At 28.8% G+C, this 24,984-nt stretch overlaps 1 protein-coding gene and 1 long non-coding RNA gene across 2 annotated transcripts in view; both read right to left on the bottom strand.

Moving 5' to 3' along the window:
* LOC122500546 (steroid receptor seven-up, isoforms B/C) overlaps window positions 1-7,649 on the bottom strand; it is a 171,647-nt gene extending 163,998 nt beyond the window's left edge. Inside the window, exons 1-2 of the mRNA XM_043609517.1 lie at window positions 6,483-7,649; window positions 4,654-4,757 (exon numbers count right to left, since the gene is read on the bottom strand). The gene's annotated coding sequence lies outside the window, so the exon portion shown is untranslated. The remainder of the gene's footprint in view (window positions 1-4,653; window positions 4,758-6,482) is intronic.
* Window positions 7,650-11,349: 3,700 nt separating this feature from the next.
* The window catches only part of LOC122500540, a 64,664-nt gene continuing 51,029 nt past the window's right edge, over window positions 11,350-24,984 (bottom strand). The window contains exon 3 of the long non-coding RNA XR_006301490.1: window positions 11,350-12,106. This is a non-coding gene — a long non-coding RNA (uncharacterized LOC122500540). The remainder of the gene's footprint in view (window positions 12,107-24,984) is intronic.

Below are 24,984 nucleotides of genomic sequence, written 5' to 3' on the forward strand. Positions count from 1 at the left end.
CCGCCATATTGGATCCGCCATTTTGAATTTTGATAAACTGATGCTAGATTCTATCGATTCTAAAACCGACGTTCTTTTAAAAACAAAAATTCGAGTTGGCAAAAAAAGAAATTAGTTCATATTTTTTTTATTTTTCGACAAAGCCTTATAATGAAGTTTCGCGTAGAGCACGTGCACACACGTCAACAAACCAAACGTCTCGTATGTCGCGAGGCTTCGTCCGACATATTTAAAAAAGTTTACGATCCTACCTCGCAATAACCGTTGGAGAGGACTCGTGTCGGTATTCTCGTTCGTCGATTGTGAGCTTGTTGCTTCGCTTTCGTTCATTCCCTGGCTTACTCCTTCTCGCAGAGATCCCTTTTTTACTACTTTTTCAAGCTAGAACGTCCAGACTGCACACCAACCCCCCACTAATTTTTTTTTTTTGTTCAACTCTCCACCACACATCATTCTATCCTTTTTCCTATATATTCCCATCCTTTTCTTCAGCTTGAAACTCTTCTTTTTTTTCGGAGGGTAACCTCTCTTTTCTTTCCTTAGCCACATAAATTTCGACCCGGTTGATTCTCACTCTGTCGAACGTAATAAAATATACCGCCTGTATCGTAAATTTTTAGTCGAATATTTTCGAAAATACCAATTCCGTAAAAGTAGAATTGGAAAAACTTTTAAGGTAGATTGGTGGAGTAATAGTTGTCATATCGGATTTTCGTTTAACCAGTAACAGAATTAAGAACTAAATGCTAAAACTGAATATAATAGTAAAGTTTTGACTTAAGATTTGTAATCGCGACATCAAAATAAAACATTACAGTTACATTGTTAGGAGAGTCTTGGTAAAGTTTTTTCTATCTATCCTGACAGTTACCCACCACCAACGCATTGGCAATCTTCATAATGACCGTTCTTGTCAAACTTTCTCTTTTTCCCTCCCAAAAAAAAAAAAACGTTCCTCTTTTTTTCCCAACCACTTTCAGTATACACCAGCACGATGTTACATGTCGACTAGAGTGGATGCTAATAATGGAGAAACTCCATAGTTCTTCTTGGGCACCAGTCATTCAGAGACACTTCTTTTGCATTCAGCAGCATTTGTTTGCGCTTGGAGTCGTGTTTTCAATGGACAGTGTCATCGCGCTAACGCACATACGTATTCCTTTAACGGGTGCGCGTGCATGCCATATTGTCTCTTGTAATGGCGATATATGTATGTGTGCATGTAATTGCGGTAGATGAACAATGCTCTACTACTGCGACGACAACGATAGATGTTCTCTCCTCTCTTTCTCTTCAGTTCTCCCATTCTTTAGCTATTTTTCACCCTTATCCTCAACTCTCTATCTCTCTCTCTCTCTTTCTCTTTTTCACTCTCTTTCTCTCTAGTTCTCGCTCATTCTCGCGAGGGTTATATTTTAAGCGACTGTAAAACCTCGTAATAAACGGGGTGTTTTTCGAGTCTCAGGCCACAGGGGCCGGGGCAATAATTACACAGAGTGCGACGATGGCGAGCTCCTTTCAGTTCTCTAGCGGGAGATGATGGATTTGTTGTCTTCCGTGTTTTTACTCTTAGCTTTCTACCCCCATCCACACTACTTTTCTTTCTTTTCATCTCTCCTTCTCTTTTTCTCTCTCACTCTGCACAAACTATATCTCCAGTGGACAATGCCATTATTCAGAAAATGAATTCTTTTTTACAATTAAATAAAAAATTGGGTAATATTACGCTTGTTTAATAATAAGGTAATTTTAGTCTTTCTAAATTGACGAAAGACCGTTTGTTTATTTAAGAAAAAATAATTTGTAATTTATACAATCGAACTATTAGATCAAAGATGGAAGAAGTTCGTCGACCACTCGGACCAGTGAACTATATGCAATAATTAGATGTTCGACCATATGGTTAGGTGTCAATATATTTTTGACAGTCAGAAGCCAACCTTCATTAAAGGTAGAGGATCCAAGAAGAGACAATTTAATTCTCAGGTTTCTTAAAAAAAATTTGTAATTTATACAATCGAATAAATAGATCTGGGTTGACACAAAATAGAGTCAAAGATGAAAAAAGTTTTGTTCTTTCTTTAGTCAATGAAGAAAGAAGTCAATATATTTCTATGACAGTTAGCAGTGATCCCTCATTGAAGATGGAAGATCCAAGATTGAAAAATCTAATTCTCAAGATAATTTATAAAAAAGAATTTGTAATTTATACAATCGAATTATAATTATAACAATAAAACTCGAAAGTTTTAACTCAAGGGATTATGTGACCAAAAGACTTAAACAAGATCTTGAATATAACCTCCCATAAACTGAACAAAAAATAATTTTCATTTCTCTCACCTTGTAACATAATCTCGTGTAATTTAAATTTAATTTGAATTAATCTAAACAAAATGGAAAATCGTCTTGTAAATGAAATATGAATTTCTAATTATTAGAAACTAAATTGCTTGTTCGGATACTCAGGTGCTTATGTTGAAGTGAGGACATTGAAAATTAAACACGCGTCAAGCCAAAAGGAGAGACAAGAAGCAATAATGCGGTTTATGCTGCCTGAAGGTACCCGGCATTTAACAGTTAATGAGCTTCGGTCTAGTCATACTCGGCTTACTTTACTTTAAGCACAGAAATTCTCACGCTAACGCAAAACGAAATATGCCGGCGGAAGCAAATCTAGAATTACTTACTCCTGTAATTAATAAACATCGCTTGTAAATTATAATGATTCGATATTATTTTCAAACTATATATATATATATATATCAAAAATGTTCGTCAGGTACCCGCACATATGAAACTTGTTTACACCACATTTTAATGAAATTCAATTATTAAAAATTGATTCTAAAACTACTTAAAGTTAATAAATAAATAAACTTACATACAAAGTAAATAAATTTCAAACAATAATTTCAAAAACAAAATCAAATAGCGGATATGAATGAATTTTGTATATTTACATAAAATAATTTTTTAGAGATTCAAATCATACAAGCAATAAACGCTGTACGAAATAAATAAGTTTTTTTTTCGTTACCAACGTGAGAACTATTATTAAATTATTGCTTCCTTTTTCAATAACCAAAGTAGTGAGGACTATATAATAATCCAATTAATAATCTAATTTACAATTCGTAAAACGAGTTTTAAAAATTTTTTTTAAAATAGTTACTCTAGTTTTTGCCGCACATATAGGCGACATATACGCATTTCCGTTTATATATCCAGGAGAGTTTGTCGGTCTTACTCGCGAGGAACTTATAACAGAGACAAATTGCAGGAAATCGATATCCACGGACGCGATGTTAATTAAAAAAAAAAAAAAAAAAACGTTAAAAGGATGTCAAAGAGATTAAAAACAAGAAAATCAAGAAGAAAAAGGTTCTTGTTATATATGTGTAACCCGTTCCCTCGTTCACTGTGTAATTTTATTATTTGAACAAGCTGACGCGGAAGTCTCGTAAAAGGGTTGTCGAGATTGCGAGCAAAAGGGTTTTCGAGAATAAATTCTTCGCAACTGGCATAATTATAGGCCAATTAATTAAACTCTATCTGTTATAGAAACTAACAAAAATCAAAATCTACCAAGACGCAAGCAGTAATTGCAAATCAAGCGCGCTGTATAGAGTTTGATAATATTCGTTTACCATTTTTTTTTTTTCTTTTAAATCTATTTCAATTTTAATTCACTTGAGAAGTGCTTTTGATAAATAATATATGCTCTCAATATGTCATTACTGTAACAACTCATTAAAGTGAATTTCACAATTTTCCTTATCCTATATAGTATATTATTATCGTTAATGGCCAATAACTGAGTGCGTTTATATTTTTTTCATTCGAATCTGAACAAACAGTAATTTACATAATTGTTGATCTTCAAATTTTAATCAATTAAATAAATGAATACCCGAATAGCGCAAATATTTCGCTGTCGATCTAATTAATCTTGGAAAGTTCTCAACCGTATTTTTTTTATGTTTTTCGTAAAATTATATAATTCTTTTGAAATGGTAACGAAGTACTTTTTATTTTTTTTATTCTTTGATATTTCTAAATTATATAACTATTACATCATATAAGTCTATAGGAATGCACCAGTGGATTAGATAAAAAAAAATCTATCCAAACCCCAAATTTTATTAAAAATTTGCTGATATCTCTTAACAAGGGGTTCTTGGAATCGTTGATGTCGAATCTAAAGAAAGATTTACAAAATCCAAAATGGCGGATCCAATATGGCGGTCGAATTTTTAAAAAATTGTTGAAATTTCTTGAAACTTGGTATCTAACGGTTTTTTGGGTTGCTCATTACAAATTTGAGGTCAGATTTTCAAAATTCAAAATGGAGGATCTAATATGGCGGACACATTTTTGAAAAACAAGTTGGATTTTTATGAAACTTGGTACCTAAGAGGGTTTAGGGTCGCTGATTGCGAATCTGAAGTCAGATTTAAAACATTTTTAATTTCAAAACGAATTTAAAGTGACTAAATTGTAGATTTAATGTTGAACAAATAATTTACAGTAAAAAATTATTTTGTTTTTAATATAGACGCACGTATTTGTCAGAGAAAAAATTAATTCAAAAGTGGATTATTTTAATATTTTTTTGTATTAATTTAAGCTACAGCACTTTTTAATAGGTACCTGTTAGTTTACTGTGAAGCCAAAGTCATCCTTCATACATCAGGATCCGTTTGAGCAAATCAAAAACTCTTTTCTCGTACAAGTCACGATCTTCTTTTCTCTATCTGTAACATATTATAAAAAATAAAATTGTAATTAATAATATAATGAATATTATATATAATAATAATTATAATAATAATAATAATAATAATAATAATAATAATAATAATAATAATAATAATAATACATTTTAATATTATTATATATAATAGAAAACAATTGAAATATAAATTTTTGGATTTGATTATTTCCCAGACTTCGCACTCGATAATTAATTTTAAAAAAGTATCAAAAAGTAGCTTTAAAACTTATTAAAAAAAGTGATAAAAAAGTAGCTATCAAAAAATTAAACTTGACGACCAAAAAAAAATCGTTTAAGAAACTTATCAAAACTGATAAAAATTCCTTTCTATATTTTAATTTCCTGACTTTTCCCTTAATTTTTATTAAAAATATTTACTTCGTTCTTATCCTCTGCTAATAAATTAAATTCCTTCAACGAATTTTAATATTGATAAAAAAATTTAAATATTTATAAAAATAATTTAATTTCTAAGAAGAATTTTCTAAAAATTTTTAAATAATTGATTTCTTTCGACTAATTTTATGCAAATTCTAATTTAAATAATTGAATTCCTAAGCAATTTTTATTATTAATGAAAAAAATTTAATTCTTACCAAGATTTTTACAAATAATTGAATTGTTTGGAAATTTTATGAAAATAAATAAATATTGAAAATCATTGAATTATAAAAAGAATTTAAAAATAATTAAATTATTAAATTACATAATTAAATTCAATTATTGAATGTCTGTGTAGCATTTTATCACATTTTTTTTGAAAATTATTAAATTCCTAAAAAGCATTTTATTATTTATAAAAATAATTAAATTCTTGCAAACGATTATATTAGAATTTTTTTAAATAATTGAATTTCCAAGAAAAAATTTATTACTTTTAAAAATAATTGAATTCTTAGAAATAATTTTATTAAAATTTAAAAGAATAATTGAAATATTTCAAAAAAAATTTAATTAAAATTGTATTTAAAATAATTGATTTCTTTCGAACGATTTTATTAAAATATTTGAAAATAATTGAATTCTTGTGGAAAATTCTAATATTTTTATGTAAATAATTGAAATCTTCCAAAGAATTGAAAAAACATATTTTTTTAAATAATTGAATTTTTTTTTTTAAATTGAATTTTTATGAAAAATGTTATTATTTTCTAAAGTAATTGAATTATTGTGAAGAATTGTATTCAAATTTTGTTAATTAATTGATTTTTTAGAAATTTTGTTTGAAAATGCTTTTCTAAATTAATTGAATTTCTGTGGAAATTTTATTATTTATGAAAATAATTGAATTTTGGCTGAATTTTATCAATTTTTCTTTTTAAATAATTAAATTCTTTTGCGAAATTTTATGAAAATACTAGATATTGAAAATAATTGAATTTCGAATATTTTTTGAAAATACTTGAATCGTTTTAAAGAATTTGACTATAATTTTTTACAATAGTTTTTTTATTTCTAGTAATAGCAAATTTAAAGTAAGTGTGAATTCTAAAAAAAACAAAAATAGTTACTTTTAGTGGCTGAAATCTAAAAAAAAGTACCCAAATAGTAACATAACGTAAAAAAAGTAGTAAATAGTAGGTTTTAGTAAATAAGTGCGAAGCCTGTTAATATTATATAATAATAATATTAATATATTATAATATTATTATATATAATAGAATATAATTGAAATATAAATTTTTGAATTTTAATATTTCTATACCTTCAGAATCATCTTCAATCGTGTCCCATAAAAATTGGTATTCTTCACAACAAAATAGTTCCATGGATCTACACTTTCACACTATGTAAAATTATATGCAGCGCAACCGTCGCTAAAAAAATTTGTCATTCCGACTATCGTTTTAAAACCAATTTTAAAAAATTGAACATAAAAAAAAATCAGGGAAAGAGATAGAAAAATTAATCAAAGATAATACGTTACAAATTTTTGGAAGGTATTCCATACCACCTATATATGTAAAAAAAAATCTCTATACAAAAATCTGAGGCAAGTGAGAATTCTTCTTCTTTTTCTTTCATTATTATTATTATTTCGCCCAAGAACTCGTGATCGGTTATTCGTGAGTTTTCATGTGAGAAAGCCGAAGTGCGCTTGGTATCCAATATGCAATAAACATACGGCGGTTTGACGTATTTAATAGTAACGCGCTCATATAATGCTTGACATGCATATGGAAGCTTTTATGTTTGGAGGGGGGGGGGGCAGGGCGATAGGGGAGGATGAGTATCTCAACTCTTCAACAAATGGTTCTCATTACAAAGAAGAGTGAATCCTTTAAAGGATTTCATTCTTTTTCAGTTGTTAAATGAAAGGACGAATTGAGAGTCTCTGAGAGACCCTAAGGCGCGTATAGCCCGCGGTTAATTGCATGTCTGCTCCTCGAGGCAGTCTCTGAGGCGCAGTCACGCTACTTCTGACTTCTGCAGCACCTCGTCACACAATTCTCGCGTAGGAGAGAAGAAGTACTCAAGAAAAAAAAAATCAAGACAAAAAAAAAAACAGAATTTTTTCACGAATACTGTGCGCCCTTCGTAAAATTTTTGATTTACGATTACGTATTTTATGAAAAAAAAAAGTGTTTGAATTTTGTTTTAACTTTAAAGTGACATTATAATCTCACTCTCCAATATCTCTGAGAATATAATAATAATTTAATAATATAATTTATGGGTCAAATTTAACCTCTATTTTTGTCCTTATTGGGGACGTAATGTAACGGCCCCCTAGGCTTTAGGTTCTTCTTTTTGACGTATAGGTCACAAAATAGGTAAAATAGGTCAAAAAACATTAATTTTGACGTAACTTAAGAGCCTTTTTCGGGGACATAATGTAACGGCCCCCAGGGGGCCCTTATCGGTGGCGAAATTTTTTTTTTAATATAGGGAAATTATTATTGTATTACATTATATACTTTCAGTTAAAAATTAAAATTAAACACATGCTGAAATTTAAGAAAATATATTAAATAAAATATAAATAAAATAAAATATTAAATAATTATTCATTTCATCAAAATTTGTTAATGTACATTTTTCTTATATATATTTATTACGCTAGATTTTTCGCGTTATTTATAAGTGAAAATAAAAATATATACCAAAATTTTAGTCAATTTTTCAATATTCTACAAAATTTTAATGCACTTTAGGTCGAGATTTGTAAAAATTATATGTAAATAAAAATTTATAACAAATTTTAGTCCCCTAGAGGGACAAAAATTGCAAAAATTAGGAAAGGGGAAACGCGTTTTTAGATTTCTTTTGATTCTACAAAATTTTAAGGCACTTTAGGTTGAAATTTGAAAAAATTAAAGAGGAGGGAAAAGTATAGTTTACAAGTTTACATATTTGCACATAATTTCAACCCTTTGGGTCAAAATGGCAAATTTTGGGTGGGAGGTGGCGGCAATTAACAAGTGAAACCATTGGGGTCTATATTTGCCATCACTTGATGAACAAAACCTTAAGAAATAAAATTTACACTGAATAATTAATTAATCAATTTTAATTGATTAATTATTACACGGAGAGAAGAGTTATAGTAATGGCTACGATAAAACGAGTTTAATAACGAAATTACACGGGAGAGCGATAGTAGCGCCTCTTGCGGTTTAGTAGATCCGAATGTTACATCAGTTCGTCTAAAATTAACTAAACTGTTAAGTTATGAATTATTTAGACTTCGCACTCGATAATTAATTTTTAAAAAGTAGTAAAAAGTAGCTATTTTTTTAAATAATTGAATTTCCATAAGAAAAAATTTATTATTTTTGAAAATATTTAAATTCTTGTGATGAATATTTTTATTTATATGAAAATAATTGAATTTTGAAAAGTAGTTTATTAAAATGCCTCAAAATAATTTATTTTTCGGGAATAATTTTGTTATTTATCGACATAATTAAATTTTATTCAAGAATTATTTATGTCAATAATTGAATTCTTCGGAAGAATTTTATTGAAATCTACAAAAATAATTAAATTATTTAAAAAAAAAATATAATTGAAATTATATTTAAAATAATTGATTTCTTTCGAACAATTTTATTAAAATATTTAAAAATAATTAAATTTCTTTGAAAAGGAAAATAATTCAATTAAAAATTTTGACAATAATTGAATTCTTGCGAACGATTTTATTAGAATTTTTGAAAATAATTGAATTTCCAAGAAGAAATTTATTACTTTTAAACATAATTAAATGCTTGTCATGATTATTGTTGTTTAACAAAATAATTAATTTTAACAAAGAATTTTATTACAATGCCTCAAAATAATTTATGTAAATAATTGAATTCTTGAATAGAAGAATTATTTTCAAAAAAATGTAATTAAAATTGTATTTAAAATAATTGATTTCTTTCGTAAATTTTATTAAAACATTTTTAAATAATTGAATTCTTGCGAAAAATTCTAATATTTTTGTTAATTATTGAATTCTTTCTAAGCATTTTAAAAATATATTTGTTAAACTAATTGGTTCTTTCGAGGAATTAAAATTAATTTTTTTTAAGAATAATTACATTTTTTGAGTAATTCGTTTAAAATTTTAGTAAAAATAATTGAAATCCTGCGATAAATTTTTTTATTTATGAAAATAATTGAATAGTTGCAAAGAATTTTATTAAAATTTTTAAAAATAATTGATTTCTTTCGTAAATTTTATTAAAATATTTAAAAATAATTCAATTCCTAAGAAGAATTTTATTATTTATGAAAATAATATTAAATTATTGTGAAAAAATTTATTAAATTATTTAAAAAGAATTGAATTTCTGTTAAAAATTTCATTATTTTTGAAAATAATTGAATTCTTCATAAGAATTTTATAAACATTGTTTTTAATAATTAATTTTTTTCGAAACATAATAAATATTATGAAAATTTTATTTTAAATAATTGAAATCCTGCGATGATCTTTTTTAATTTATGAAAATAATTGAATTCGAGCTAAGAATTTTATTAAAATTTTAAAAAATAATTGGATTCCAGAGAAGAATTTTATTATTTATGAAAATATAATTGAATTATTGCGAAAAATTTTATTAAAATGTGTAAAAAGAATTGAATTTCTGTGAAAAATTTTGTTATTTTTGAAAATAATTGAATTCTTTATAAGAATTTTATAAACATTCTTTTAAATAATTAATTTTTTTATAATAAATGTTATGAAAATTTTTATTTTAAATAATTTAATTCTTGTGGAAAACTTTGATTGTGAAATTCTTCGATGAGTTTCATTATTATGAAAGTAATTGAATTCTTGCTTAGAATTTTATCAAACATTTTTGTTTTAAATTGAATTTCCATGAAAAATGTTATTATTAGTGAAAGTATTTGAAGAATTGCATAAAAATTTTCTTAAATAATTGATTTTTTCGAATTTTTTTTTGAAAATGCTATTCTAAATTAATTCAATTCCTGTGGAAATTTTATTATTTATAAAAATTATTGAATTTTTGGATGAGTTTTATAAATTTTTTTTTGAAATAATTGAATTCTTTTGCGAAATCTCATAAAAATACTAGATATTGAAAATAGAATTTCGAATATTTTTTAAAAATAATTGAATCGTTTTGAAAAATTTGATTATAATTTTTAAGAATAGTTTTTTGATTTCTAGTATTAAGCAAATAAGTAGTGGAAATTGTCAAAAATAACAGAAATAGTTGGTTTTAGTGGCTAAAATCTAAAAAAAAGTATTCAAATAGTAGCATAATGTAAAAAAAAGTAGTAAATAATAGGTTTTAGTAGATGAGTGCGAAGCCTGATTATTTAGTTATGAATTATTAAGTTATGAATGAAGTTTAAAAATAAATTTCAAAAATGAACCGACAGTCCAAATTACTAGCCAATTCTCTCCGTGAGTAGAAAAATATAATTGGTACCTGGTCCTCTTCTTCTCCAGCCTAATTCATATCTAAGGGTGAATCAAAGACACGCACATATTGTACAATGTCTAAGATAGACCCTTAAATAATCAGCCAAAACTTATTCCAGCTTGCATCTGCAACGTAGCTTGTCCATAATTTTTAAAATTCATTCCATTAACTAAACCCAGCAAAGAAGAGTTCAATTCAAGTGAATTCTAACTTTTTAGTCAATTTTACTTTCTTTTTAAAGAATAACAATGAAAAATATTAGAGAAATTCTATTTTCTTAAATTTATAATTATTATAAATTATTATAAATTAAATTTATTATATAAACTATTATAAAATACAAATTTCTAGTTTTTACTCTTTTTTTAATAAATTCATATTCGCATTTACTTTAATTGTTCATAGTAAGCATAATTATATTATTATTATATTAATAATTAATTATATTATTAAAAAATTATATTTTTATATTTATACCTACTTTTATATTTATTTATAATAATATTTATTTCATATTCATTTAATATTTATAATTTATATATTCAAAAATTAACTATACATGTAAAATATTAAGATATGTTTTAAATTTTTGTCAGCATTTAATTAAGTATAGATTCTTTTGCTGATACTTTAGTTTTTTTATGTTTTTATATATTTTATACTTTAGTTGATATTTTCGTTAAATTAAAATCAAATTAAAATCAAATTAAAATCAAAGCGAATTTATTCATTCGAATCAAATTTTTCTTGTCGAGAAATCAATGAAATAAAGTTCACAAATGATGTGCAGTTATGTTAGCATAGCACGTCCCTATCCCGCTACGTCGGGTAAGGAGAAACTGACTTTCCTGGTTATATAGTTTTATATAGGCAGGTCTAATCAGTTATTTCCCCAGAAAAGACGACCAACCTTTCCCTAAAATCCGTCCATATTTACTTCATCTAAGGAAAAATTGCTCGTCCCAATAGGAACTTTAGCACTTCATTGGCATAGTACATTCAAGTTAGCCCTGTTCCCACCCCCCCCCTCGTATAAATAAACTTTTTTTTTTCTTTGATGAAACATAGAACGAACGCGATTATAAGAAAGTCGTACGCGCGCGAAACGATTTGTCTATGTAAACGAAGACAAAGAACGAGGAAAACATTTTCGAAACACCCTATAAAAACTTCGATCGCGATTTTTCAAAAACCATCGAAACACTCCCGGAGCTAATTTCCGAAAAACCGACGCGACGCGAATAGGATTGCCAAGAAAATTTATTCGAAACGGAAAAACGAGTAAAGAAAAGAATTCTATAATGAAGATTCGATCGCGGAACTAAAAAAAAAAAAGAGTCGAACACTCGCGGAGCTAGGCACTTTTAAACACTTGCACACACAACCGACACGACACTACCGAAGGCAATCACTATTTGAAGACTGATGATATGACGTATACCTGAAATCAGAAAAGAAAATATTTATTATCGAGAAATTTGGATAAATAGTCATAGGTCATCTTTAATTATTATAAAACAAAGAAAGCTATTCGAAGACTCGGAGTTATCGATTTTCATGTTTTAAAGGTTGAGAAAAATAATTTATAGTTTTAAGTAAAATTTGGAGTTCTTTTATTTGACTCGGACTTGTTATATTTTTGTCAGTAATTGGTTTACGTAATTTTTTAAATTTTTGGTCCTTAGGGTCCGTATTTACTATTTTTAAATACTTTTAGTGGTTCGAGCCCAGTATGTTATATGTATCATCCATTGACCCGTGTATTAAAATTGTGATTTTAAAATTCAAATGCGTCGTATAAAGTTGAATGAAGAAATAGGAGTAATATATAAGGGGAAAAAAGAAGCAGATTCTAGATGTTACTTTTATTTATAAAACGTGGATTTTATTCACGTTGAGAGGATGTAAATTGCAGCGTTAGACGAAACATTGAAGCATTTATATAGTCACCCTAACAAAAATCCTCGTTTTTCACCCCTCACGCGATGAGCGACTGCAAGAAAATGCACATATAACGCGTTACCTTATGAATAAAACTCCGCCACTTTCCCTATATTATATGTACGCGTGAAGAGAAAAAAAAACGGATTTTCTATTTACGATGACCATTTGGATTTTGTTATATAAGCTAAGGGAGAGAGAGAGAGAGAGAGAGAGAGAGAGAGAGAGAGAGAGAGAGAGAGAGAGAGAGAGAGAGAAAGATTCGCTGTGATTTTGTCAGCTTTATAGTAGATTTTCTGTCATAAAAGAATAACGGGGAACACCCCTCAAGTTTATACCATTATTATATATGCAAGTGTGGCTCGATTCTCTAGTCTCTCTGATGAATGGTAAAATATCTGGTTGCCCCAATGGTTTTTTCGGGCATTATAGTTGACCATTGGAGAAATACCTGGGACCTTTCTCTTATATGATGATCCATGTAAACTCTCAGGGTTGAGTCACCCCTTGTATATAAAACCCAATCTGACAGTTTTTTTTTCCTTCTTAATAGGATGTATTATAATTTTTTTTTCTTCTTCACGGGCCAAACAAGTTTCTTGACCCATGATTTTTGTCATATATGTATTACAATCAGGAATCAATGAAAATTTTCTTTTTCAATGATATTCATTAATTGGTTGCAATTCAATAACCAAAAATGGTTTTTTCTTTCAGTTATACAATAAAGGCCTCTGTACTCGGTAATTAATTTAAAAACAGTCGTAGCTTTATTAATAGCATGTTTTTTAAAGTGACACATTTAAAAAAATATTCGAAATTCAATTATTTTCAACCTCTATTTTCATAAAATTTCGCAAAAGAATTCAATTATTTTAAAAAAGAATTCAATTATTTAAAAAAAAAAAAAATTGATAAAACTCATCCAAAATTAAATTATTTTCATAAATAGAAAAATTTTCACATGAATTCAATTATAATTTAGAATAGCATTCTCAGAAGAATTTCGAAAGAATCAATTATTTAATAATTTTTTTTATACAATTCTTTACAATAATTCAAATACTTTTACATACTAATAATAACATTTTTTATGGAAATTCAATTTTTTAAAAATTTTTTGATAAAATTCAATTCTAAGCAAGATTTCAATTATTTTCATAAAAAAAATAAAAACTCATCGAAGAATTTCAATTATTTTGAATACTATTTTAAATTAACTATAATCGTAAAATTCAATTATTTTCACAAATAAAATTTTCCAGGAGAATTCAATTATTAAAAAGAAAATTTTCATATAATATTTATTATATTTCGAAAAAATTAATTATTTACAAGAATGTTTAAAAAATTCTTATGAAGAATTCAATTATTTTCAAAAAAAAAATAACATAATTTTTCACAGAAATTCAATTCTATTTTAAACTTGTTAATAAAATTTTTCGCAATAATTCAATTTTTTTTTCCTAAATAATATAAAATTCTTCTCAGGAATTCAATTATTTTTGAAAATTTTAAATAAATTTCTTGGCAACTATTCAATTATTATTTTCAGAAACAATAAAATTCATCGCAGATTTGAGATTGAGAATTTCTTAAATATTTTCTTTCCAAAAATTTAGTTTTTCGAAAAAATCAAATATTTATAAAAATTTTTTCATTAAAATTCTTTGGAAGAATTCAATTATTTTTTACAAAAATATTAAAATTTTTCAGAGAAATTCAATTATTTCCAATTATTATTATTTTAAATACAATTCTTAATTAAATTTTTTTGAAATAGTTTAATTATTCTTTTAGATTTAAAATTTAATTTAATTTTTCTTTAATTTATTTTTTTAAATTTAAAATTCTTCCTAAGAGTTCAATTATTTACATAAGTAATTATTCAATGAATTCAATTATTAAAAATAAATAACAAAATTTTAAGGCGCATTTTCATAAAATGTTTCGCAATAATTCAATTATTTTCTGGAATAATAAAATTCTTCTTAAGAATTCAATTATTTTTTAAAATTTTAATAAAATTCTTTGCAACTATTCAATTATTTTCATAACTAATAAAATTCATCGCAGGATTTCAATTATTTTTAATAGAATTTTACAGGAATTGCTCAAAAAAAATGTAATTACTCTTAAAAATTTAATTTCAATTCCTCGTAAAAATCAATTATTTAAAAAAATGATTTTTTAAAAATTTTTTGGAAGGATTCAATTATTTATAAAAGTATTAGAATTTTTCACAGGAATTCAATTATTTTCAAATATTTTAATAAAATTGTTCGAAAGAAATCAATTATTTTAAATACATAATTTTAATTAAATTTTTTTTAAATAATTCAATTATTCTTTTAGATTTTAAAAAAACTCTTACCAATAATTCAATTATTTACATAAATAATTCTTCGGAAGAATTCAATTACTATGTCAATAAATAACAAAATTATTCCCAAAAATTCAATTAATTTGAGGAATTTTAATAAAATTCTTTGTGAATTTCAATTATTTTCATAAACAACAATATTCATCAGAAGAATTCATTTATTTTTAAAAGTAATAAATTTTTTCTATTAAATTCAATTATTTAAAAAAAAAAAATTCTAATAAAATTGTTTTATAATTAATAATTTTTTAAATATTAAAACTTTTATATCTCACTGCCTTTTCTCACTTTTACTTCAATATCACTTCATTTGTACTTCACTTTCACTCGACATTCACTTTATTTTCACTTCACTCTAACGTTACTGCGATTACGTGATTTTATAATGAAGTGAAAGTTAAGTGTAAAGAAAGTAAATGTCGAGTAAAAGTGAAAAAAATTAAAGTGAGAATAATGTAAGAGTGAAATGATAGTGAAGTGAAAATAAACTGAAAGTAAAGTGACAGTGAAGTGAGAGTGAAATGAAAGTAAACTGTAACTGAAGTGAGAATAAAGTGAGATTGAAATGAAGTGAAGGGGAAGTGAAAGTAAAATGAGAATGAAGTGACAGTGAAGTGAAAGTGAAATGAGAATAAAGTGATAGTGAAGTGAAAGTAAAGTGAAAGTAAATTGAAAGTGAAGTGAAAGTGAAGTAAAGGTGAAATGAACGTAAAATGAGAATGAAGTGACAGTGAAGTGAAAGTGAAATGAGAATAAAGTGATAGTGAAGTGAAAGTAAAGTGAAAGTAAATTGAAAGTGAAGTGAAAGTGAAGTAAAGGTGAAATGAACGTAAAATGAGAATGAAGTGACAGTAAAGTGAAAGTGAAATGAGAAGAAAGTGAAAGTAAAGTGAAAGTAAAGTGAAAGTAAATTGAAAGTGAAGTGAAGTGAAAATGAAGTGTGAATAAAGTGAAAGTGAAGTGAACGTAAATTTTTGTCAAATTTGCCACAAATCGGCTAAAAAAAAGTATAAAAAAGCGGCGATAGCTTTTTTTTGTTTCAAAAATATACCCCGCTAAAAATTAATTTGCCCTTTTTATAATCCTCTTTAAACATCAATAGAATAACAATTTTTTTCTTGCGTGCGCATTCAAAATTACATAATTTAAACAACTCGCCTATTTACACATATAAATATATATATATATATATAAGAAAGACTCGATTATATTCTCCTTTATATAAAGCTTCTCTCATTATCATAAAAAATTACAACGAAAATATTTTCACGCTCTAAAAAAGCTAATGTCCCATATGGAGTTTGTTTGTGAAGAATAATAGTGCGTCTGATCGTTGTTGTGTGTGCGCGCCTTTTTTTCATTGTTATTTCGCCTCTTGACTCTCGAAAGGTAACAAAAGCAAACCCTGATTAATAATTATGCCAAAAAGCGCACCTTACCCATGTTCCCTCATTTTTTTTTTTTCTGTCCACGACGCACTGGCCTAATTTCTTTTGCCCCAAATGAATCATGTGCTTGATTTCCTTTTGCCCCCTCGTTGAAAAAAAAGTACCTGTGACCTTCCACTGCCAACTCAAGTATAAAGAGACTACTTGTTTCTATATATTTTGGGCGTACGCTTCATATGTATGTGCGTTGACAGAGAATTTGACCTTTTTCGTAGAAACTTATCGAGAGAACCGTTGACCACAAAATTCGACCAGCTGGACATTTTTTTTTAAATAAGCAAAGTCGTAAAATCTGTTTTATATTACTATTAAAGACGGCACAGTTAAAACAATTCTAATCTAGTCTCGAAATCTCAAAATTTCATTTTAACATTTTTTCTCTCTCTCTCTCTGTAAAAAATATTTTTTTTTATTGATTTTATTTTCGTGTCGATTTAAGAAATATTGAATGTACAAAACATGAAAACAAGCTTAGTTATTCGATGATGTAAAACACCATCTAATTGAAAAATTATCTAAAAAAACATTGTCGATCGCAATCGATCTTGACACATAGATTCATATGCGTGTATTTAAAGAAGTTGATTTCCATAGATTTTTATCTCGTTTTAGTTTTAAATTGTAGATTAAATGTTTTTTTTAAAAAAAAATGTTTTCTTTTTTCTCTTAAAAAATGCGACTAATTTACAACTATTATTTTTCAACACTGCAGTCAAATCAGAAGTTATTTGAAATCAAATAGAAAAAATTAGGTATTATATTTGTTGGAGTCATTTTTTTTTTAATGATTAATCCACTGAGGGAGGTTGTTGTTTCATTCACGTACCCTTATCGTGAATCATTTAATTTCCGTTTATTTATAATCATACTGACATTCCTTCACAAAATGTCATGCTATTTCTGTAACAATGGTCGCGGGTATCAATGATGACTGCGCTCTCACTTCATTCAGTAATTCAGTTCAGACGCATTAAAATCATTTCAAAAATTAAAATTTTCATTTTGGATTTTTATCTCAATTTTAGTTTTAAGAAAAAATCTTTTTTTTTCTTTTTTCCAATGTTGAGTCCGTTCTGACAGAGAACAGAAATGAATTTTTAATTTGCGCCACTTGAATGAATTGCTCTGGAAGACTTATTGACTATATGTATATAGTTTATCTAAAATACGGAAGAGATTTTTAGGAAAGAAAAAAGATATTTCTTTCATTCTTCTTTTTTGGGGCCAACGATCGGAATCAAGAGACGAGTGGAAAACGATGGAGAGACGCTAAATTCGAAACGGTTCGACACGCCGGAACGCTCCCATTGTAAAGGATCGACTTAACGGAAAGACCGAGCGGCTCTTATTATTCAGGATTTCAGGCTGTTCGACACAGAGATACGGTGAATTATGCATGGTCAGTCGGTATACGCGGCGCTTCGTCCTTTTCCCATGCATACCATGCATAGGAATAGTGTGATAGATGGACGTGTCAATTTCATTGAGAGACGCGCAATATCGATACGCGCGCTAAATAATCATCGTCAAAAACAATTTAGCGATTCTCTCTTTTTTTTTTTGAAAAATTAAAGACCCTCTTCTTTATTTTTATGAAATATGCTATACAAGAGTTTTTGTGGCCTCTGCTTCTGAGTATAAAGTTAGAATTTCAAAATTCAAAATGGCGGATCCAATATGGCGTCGTATTTTTAAAATTTACTTGAAATCGCTTGAAACTTTGTTACTCGGGGGGTTTCTGGGGTCGCTGATTACGAATTTAAGATCAGATTTACAAAATTCAAAATGGCGGATCCAATATGGCGACCGAAAATTTAAAATCATTAGATTCGCAACAAAAATAGAGGCGGTATTTAACTGTTAAAAAGATAATTATGTTTGATTCAAACATATATATTCTTTTCTCAGTATAGATATCGAAATTTTTCGGGAAAATCCTGAAGCAAAAAACATTGAATCAAGAGATTGAAAAAAAGTGGACACGGTCGGGTTATCTGTCGAGGCGCCGCGCGACGGGGAATTAATTTTCATGGGCCGTGGGTCAGGATCCCAATGAATAACAATAAAGTAAGGGCATATGAAACTGCGGGCGCTATAGGATCGTTACGCGCAACATTAACTTTCGGCTTAGCCTCGTTTATGCAAATCTCTCGGGCATCTGTTTCCCGCGGTTTTTTTCTCTCTCTCTCTCTACAAACGTTCTTTTACTTCTTTTTTTCTACTGCTACAAATAATTCTGATGACCAACGTGACGTCATGTCAACTTATTCTTTTAAATTCACGAGTTCCCGACATGTGCGTGAGAGTGTTAACGAGAACAATTAGGAGTTCCACTTTTGTGCTTTTGAAATGTGCGTATATGTCAATAAAATGCTAAAAATAAAACAACACACCAATTTAATGCAATTAATATTAGACATTTCTTAACGAAAACCCAGATGTTCTTTTTCAGGGTTGAAAAAACATTTGATTTTATTTTCTCCTGATTTGCAGACTTTTTCCCTAAATGTAATTGGCCAAAAATTAAGGGACCGCAAAAATAAATTTTTGCTATCTCTTAATTTTTGGCTAATTACATTTAGGGAAAAAATTAATTTTTGGTTAATTAATTAATTTGTACAAGAGATATAATGTCCGAGGTGAGATTTAGAATGATTAAACGGCAAATAAAAAGGGATTGTCATTGAATTAAGCGTGGAGGTACTTATCAGGGAGCCAATGATTCAAGTATAAGAGGATAAGAGCAGTACTTTTGGCATTGAGATGGTTTCGTCCTGAAAACTTAACGATCTTTCAATGAGCGGCCATAACTATGGAGGCACACACAGAGTCTCTGCGCATGGCCCTCGGCCTGATTCTCGGCATTTAAGTTTTAAGTGGCAAGATGTTCGAGCGTATCTTTTGCACCCGTGCCTCATGCCTTTACGACTCGACATAATGAAATCTGGCGACGACGCTGCAGCAGCAGCAGCAACGCTTCTGGCTTATTCGATGAGAATTTAAACGAAAGCCAATTATCGAACCTTGGCACTGCTTTCTTTCTTGTCAGGAACCCGTTTCTTCACACTTCTAATGTTCCTTTTTTTTAAAAAAAGAAACCTACCCCCATTAATTCCAATTTCATATTTACAAATTTTTGAATTCTTTGTACGAAGAGGATGATCTTTAATCTCTGATGATTTAGTTTAGTTAACAGATACTTTTAAGCTCGCTTTTAAGTTAGCAGTGATGCTATTTTACTAAAAAGTTTTGAGATTTTGTCGGAAACGAGTGGAAATGTTTATATATGGTAACTTTTTTCAAGGGAGATGAAGATAAAATTTGTTGCCTCTGGGGTAAGAATAAAGTGCAAAATGAGAGGAGTTACTTTAATGTGAAATTGTCAGTAGCAGCTGATGCCATTATTGCCGTTATGGATATGCTCGGAATGTACATCGACCGTCTGTTTAATTGAGCTTAATAGCCAGATATTAGACTCGCACGAGAGCTGCGCGTTGGGTGTCAAGCATCACAGCATACTTTACGCCTGGCACGAGCGTTTGTCGCGGTTCCTTCTTCCCAGTTCTTTATACTTCTGCTTTCAATCTCTCTCCCCAATGAAGAATAATCTTCAAAAAAAAAAAAAAAAAAAAATGTTCAAAATTATCCATTAGACTCTATAAAAAATAAATTTTACTTTCAGACTATAACCGTTTCTTCTTTCTTCAGTGAAAGAAGTAAGAACTCTTGTTCTTTCTTAAATCAAAGAAGAAAGTACTTTTCTTCTTTCTTCAGTCATACAAGAAAAAAATGTTGTTCTTTCTTCAATCAAAGAGGATAGAACTTTTGTCCTTTCTTCAGTCAAAGAAGAAAGTACTTTTCTTCTTTCTTCAGTGAAGGAAATAGGAAATTTTGTTCTTTCTTCAGTCAAAGAAATAAGAACTTTTGTCCTTTCTTCAGTCAAAGAAGAAAGTACTTTTCTTCTTTCTTCAGTGACGGAAATAAAAACTTTTGTTCTTTCTTCAGTCAAAGAAGAAAGAACTTTTCTTCTTTCTTCAGTGGAGGAAATAAGAACTTTAGTTCTTTCTTCAGTCAAAGAAGAAAGTACTTTTCTTCTTTCTTCAGTGGAGGAAATAAGAACTTTTGTTCTTTCTTCAGTCAAAGAAGAAAGTACTTTTCTTCTTTCTTCAGTGGAGGAAATAAGAACTTTTGTTCTTTCTTCAGTCATAGAAATAAGAACTTTTGTCCTTTCTTCAGTCAAAGAAGAAAAAAATGTTGTTCTTTCTTCAATTAAAGAGGATAAAACTTTTGTTCTTTCTTTAGTCAATGGAGAAAGAAACTTTTTGTTCTTTCTTTAATCAATGAAGCAAAAAACTTTGTTCTTTCTTCAATCAAGGAAATAAGATGAACTTTTGTTTCTTCTTCAGTCAAAGAAGAAAGTACTTTTCTTCTTTCTTCAGTGAAGGAAATAAGAATTTTTGTTTTTTCTTCAATCAAAGAAGAAAGAACTTTTGTTCTTAACAATATTCCTAATAATAATTGATTTTTAGAAAGGAATTTCATAATTCTTAAAGATAATTACACAATTTTAATTACAAATTCGAATACCAAGTTCAATAAAGGAACTCGTAAAATAGAAAATAAGTTTCTTCTGCATACATCATAGAAGTAAACATATCTATTTACATGTCTAACTTTCAGCTCTAAATTAGACTTGTACGACTGTATACAGTAAAATTTATCGACTCGAGGAAGACGATCACGCAATATTCTCAGTTACTTTCATGATGCAAGGTTGCAGTACTGATTGGATGGTAAAGAAATATTCAAGTGTATGATGGCATAACAAGATTCGCAATCAGGAGACGCTCGTGAGAGACGTATCTATCTCTATTTCTGATAAATATTCCTTCGTGTACCGAAGGGGATTTTATTGGATCAAAATTGGGGATGATGTGCATTCGAGAATTGAAATCTAGTTTGTTCGAAAAATGCGAAACGGCACATTCCTATACATATATGCTTAGAAAGTGTGAAACTTTGTTATTCTTCTCTATATGTTATAGGCGAAAAAAAACAGGAATAAAGATAGAGAAAAAAGGTCTCTTAGAGACGAAAATAAAAAGTTTCTTAATAACAGATCCTATTTTTCAAACCTTATTAATATTACTGGATTAAAGTCGCATCATTAGCATAAAGAGGCTAATAAAAGGCAACTTTTAATAGTTTTTGTGGATAATTTCCAAAGGCCTTGATGAAGTGAGAAGAGTATATATATATGTACAGTAATTTCGCGATGGTCCATAGAAAAGAAGAAGGGTTCGCCAGAAGTGTGACAAACGACATGCAGTAAAGTCCATTATCCCAACGGGGGGCGTAGCTATATAGTCTTCGTAGAATCTTACCTCAAAAAAAAAAAAAATGCGATATCGAGAAGCAGAACCGAAAAGAATATTTTCAGAACGTACGCGGGTACTTATATACACAGTCGACGTTGTTTATGACTAACGAAATGAGAATCAGAAACAAGATAAAAAGAAAAGAACACACTTTTTCTGCAAATATCAAATTAAGACAAAAAACGTATCAAAACATCACTTCGAAGCAGTTGATACATTTTTTTGTCTCAATTTTGATATCTGCAGAAAAAGTTTTTTTTTTCAAAATCACATTTAAATAATCTAAGGAGAGGAAAATAAGAAATAAAGTTGTATTGGAATCTTTTAAAGAACATACGGCTTTAGATGGAACGTCATGTAATGGCAATAATGACACGTTATATAGTCGATCGACTAATAGGATCGAGAAAAAAACCGAGGTAATGATGAAAAGGGTTTTCAGACTTGCTGCCTTGATTCAAAGTGAGCCGTTATGTATAGGCAAGAGATCACTTTCTTTAATAAACTTAAATTACTCTTTTATCGACGCATTTCATAGCCCTAAATCGTTAGCCGCTAAACCTTCTTTAATCAAAGCATTACGTAAAATGAAGCCACATAAAGATTATAAACTCAATAACATATATCTCGTGTATAATAATATCAAATTTTTAATACGTTCTTTCAATTTAATATTATATCTCATTCTCGCGAACCATCACGCGAATATTTTTTCAAGTATATAGAAAAATCAAAGTTTTAAACCAAAGTCTCAAAATAAAAATATCTTAAAATCCATAATCTTAAAATAAAAACTACTGAAAAGTAATAATCTATTTTTATATATAAAACTTTGGGTTAATAGACATCTCTGTAAAAAGTTTCAGCTTCATTAAAATCTTATAAAGTGATATAACATATAAAAACTCAAAATAACTTATAAGATCAAGATAAAAAATATCTTTATCAAAATCTCTGAAAAGCGATGACTTCTGTTTAGTTTTCGCAAAAAACTTACGCGTAATTTAGTTGAACGCATATTAACTACAGACATAGAGAGTGAGAGAGGGACAAGTTTCGTATGTCGACGTCAAGTGCGTGTAGAAGGAAACGGTAAACGGAGGATTCATGGGAAGATAAATGCGAGGGTCATCGAGGTACGAGAAGTGCGAAATCAACGACATTTACTGGTTACTGGTCACGTATGCGAGCTAATAAATTTCTCGCGTATGCGCGCGGTCGTAAGGGAAAACACACAAATGTTTTGTGCAATGAAATCAGAGGCTTTGCGAAACTCGAATCTGCCGTAAAATCGCAATTCAAATAAATTCACCAACAAACGTATATATAAACTGAAGGGACTCCTGAAGGCAACTCCTTTTCGTGTGTATATAAAAGTATCTGAAAAAGACCATTCAATATCCGAAAGGATGTATTTTTTTTATTAATCCTCCTTTTTCTTCTTATCAAGATTCAAATATGACGATCATAGTTTGTGATTAACGGATTCGTAGTGCAGTTTTTTAATCCTAATTTTTGGATTTTTAAATATTTTTGCCCTTCGCCATGGTTTTCTATAAACATTCCAAAGTTCTGATTTGACATCCGCTGAAAAAGTATATCTATGAATATAAAAATATATTTATGTTTGGAAAAGATATAAATCAGGTCCAATATTCCCATCATCAAAACTTGGAGGAGACACAGGGACAAAATCAAAGGGGGAGAAAAGAATATGAGACAGGAGGTAGCTGTTGGTCTGTGACCGCTTGTTGGAACATCGTAATCATCAATTTTGTCTCATGAATTCCGTGCTCCAAAGAGTCCACGAAGGCATGCGTATACCACAAACCGCATACGTCGAGTTGAAAACAATCGTGGAATAGCCGCTTGAGCCCAGGGAGAAAATAAAGGGGCGAGGAGGAGGAAAATAAGAAAGAGGGTATAAAAGAGAAAAAGTAGTAGAATAAGAAGAAAAAATAGAAGAAGAAGAAGAAGAAGAAGAAGAAGAAGCGTGCTGGTGCAAAGAGAGTTATGGTTATCGCCAGTGAATATACCACGACTACTCCAAGGGGGTTTCCATGTGGACGTGCTCTCAGAGGGCATCCAAAGGGTGGAGGAGAGGAGAGACAGGAACTTGGAAGCGAATGTAACTTTATTGTGAACTTATCGCCGTCAGAAGGCAAACAATGGTCCGATCTTCGCGCCATCTACCCCTGACATCTTTCCTGCTCTCTTGGAACCACCACTAGAAGAACACTTTGGCGCCGTGATATCACTCTATACCATCTGCAAGAAATTCACCAATATGTAAATTACTTTTCTTTTTTTGCAACAAAAAAAAGAGCACGAAACATTCGATTTATATAAAAGGAAAAACGATACGAGACAAACTTTCATAGTTTCTTCCATTTAAATATTTCAAAGTATACTTAGATGATACAATTTATAAACAAGTGTGTCAGAGTGTCACTAATTAGCTAATTTTGAAAATTACGTGCCTTTTTCTTTACAACAAACATTAAATTTTGAAAGATTGGAAGAAGCTTTCGATTGAACCTTTCTTTCCCTTTGGTCAATGAAACTTTGATCTTTGAAAAAACCTTGATCTTCGTCTATTTTGAGAATTATCCGTTCACACGTGACTTAGTCAGGGGTGATATTTCTCCTGTTGCGCCAAGGCTTTATTTTACGGAAGTCCGAAACGTGACAAATTTCAACAAAACACTGGCCTGCAGTAATGTAGCAATCATTCGATGATCTCTTTCCCATGACAGGATCATGATGGGGAAGTGAGTTCCCTCAGTGTATATGTGCCGGTATGTATTAGGAATTATAGGGGGGTCCGAGTGCAGGTGGTCACAATTTTTCAGCCCTCTTTCCTATTCAGAAACTAAAATAGTTTTTTTTACAAATATTGTTTGATTTCAAAAAATAGGGAATAATTACAATTAACATAATTGGTATTCATTCTGTCTGTTCGCGTTTGGAATTTTCTGTTCGCAGTCTGAAGGAAAATTAATATTTCTTACATTATTTTTAGGGTACTCAGGGTCAGTTGCGGTTAGAAAATATTCACGCGCAATTGTTAGAATTTTTGTTTCGCGAACTGCGAAAAATTGACATTTCATCGTCCAATTAAACTTAGGAGAAGAGTTTCGTTTTGTTTTCTCTCTCTGATGATTTACAT

The sequence above is a fragment of the Leptopilina heterotoma genome, unplaced genomic scaffold (genome assembly GCF_015476425.1).
Source record: "Leptopilina heterotoma isolate Lh14 unplaced genomic scaffold, ASM1547642v1 Lhet_188, whole genome shotgun sequence".
Classification (NCBI taxonomy): domain Eukaryota; kingdom Metazoa; phylum Arthropoda; class Insecta; order Hymenoptera; family Figitidae; genus Leptopilina; species Leptopilina heterotoma.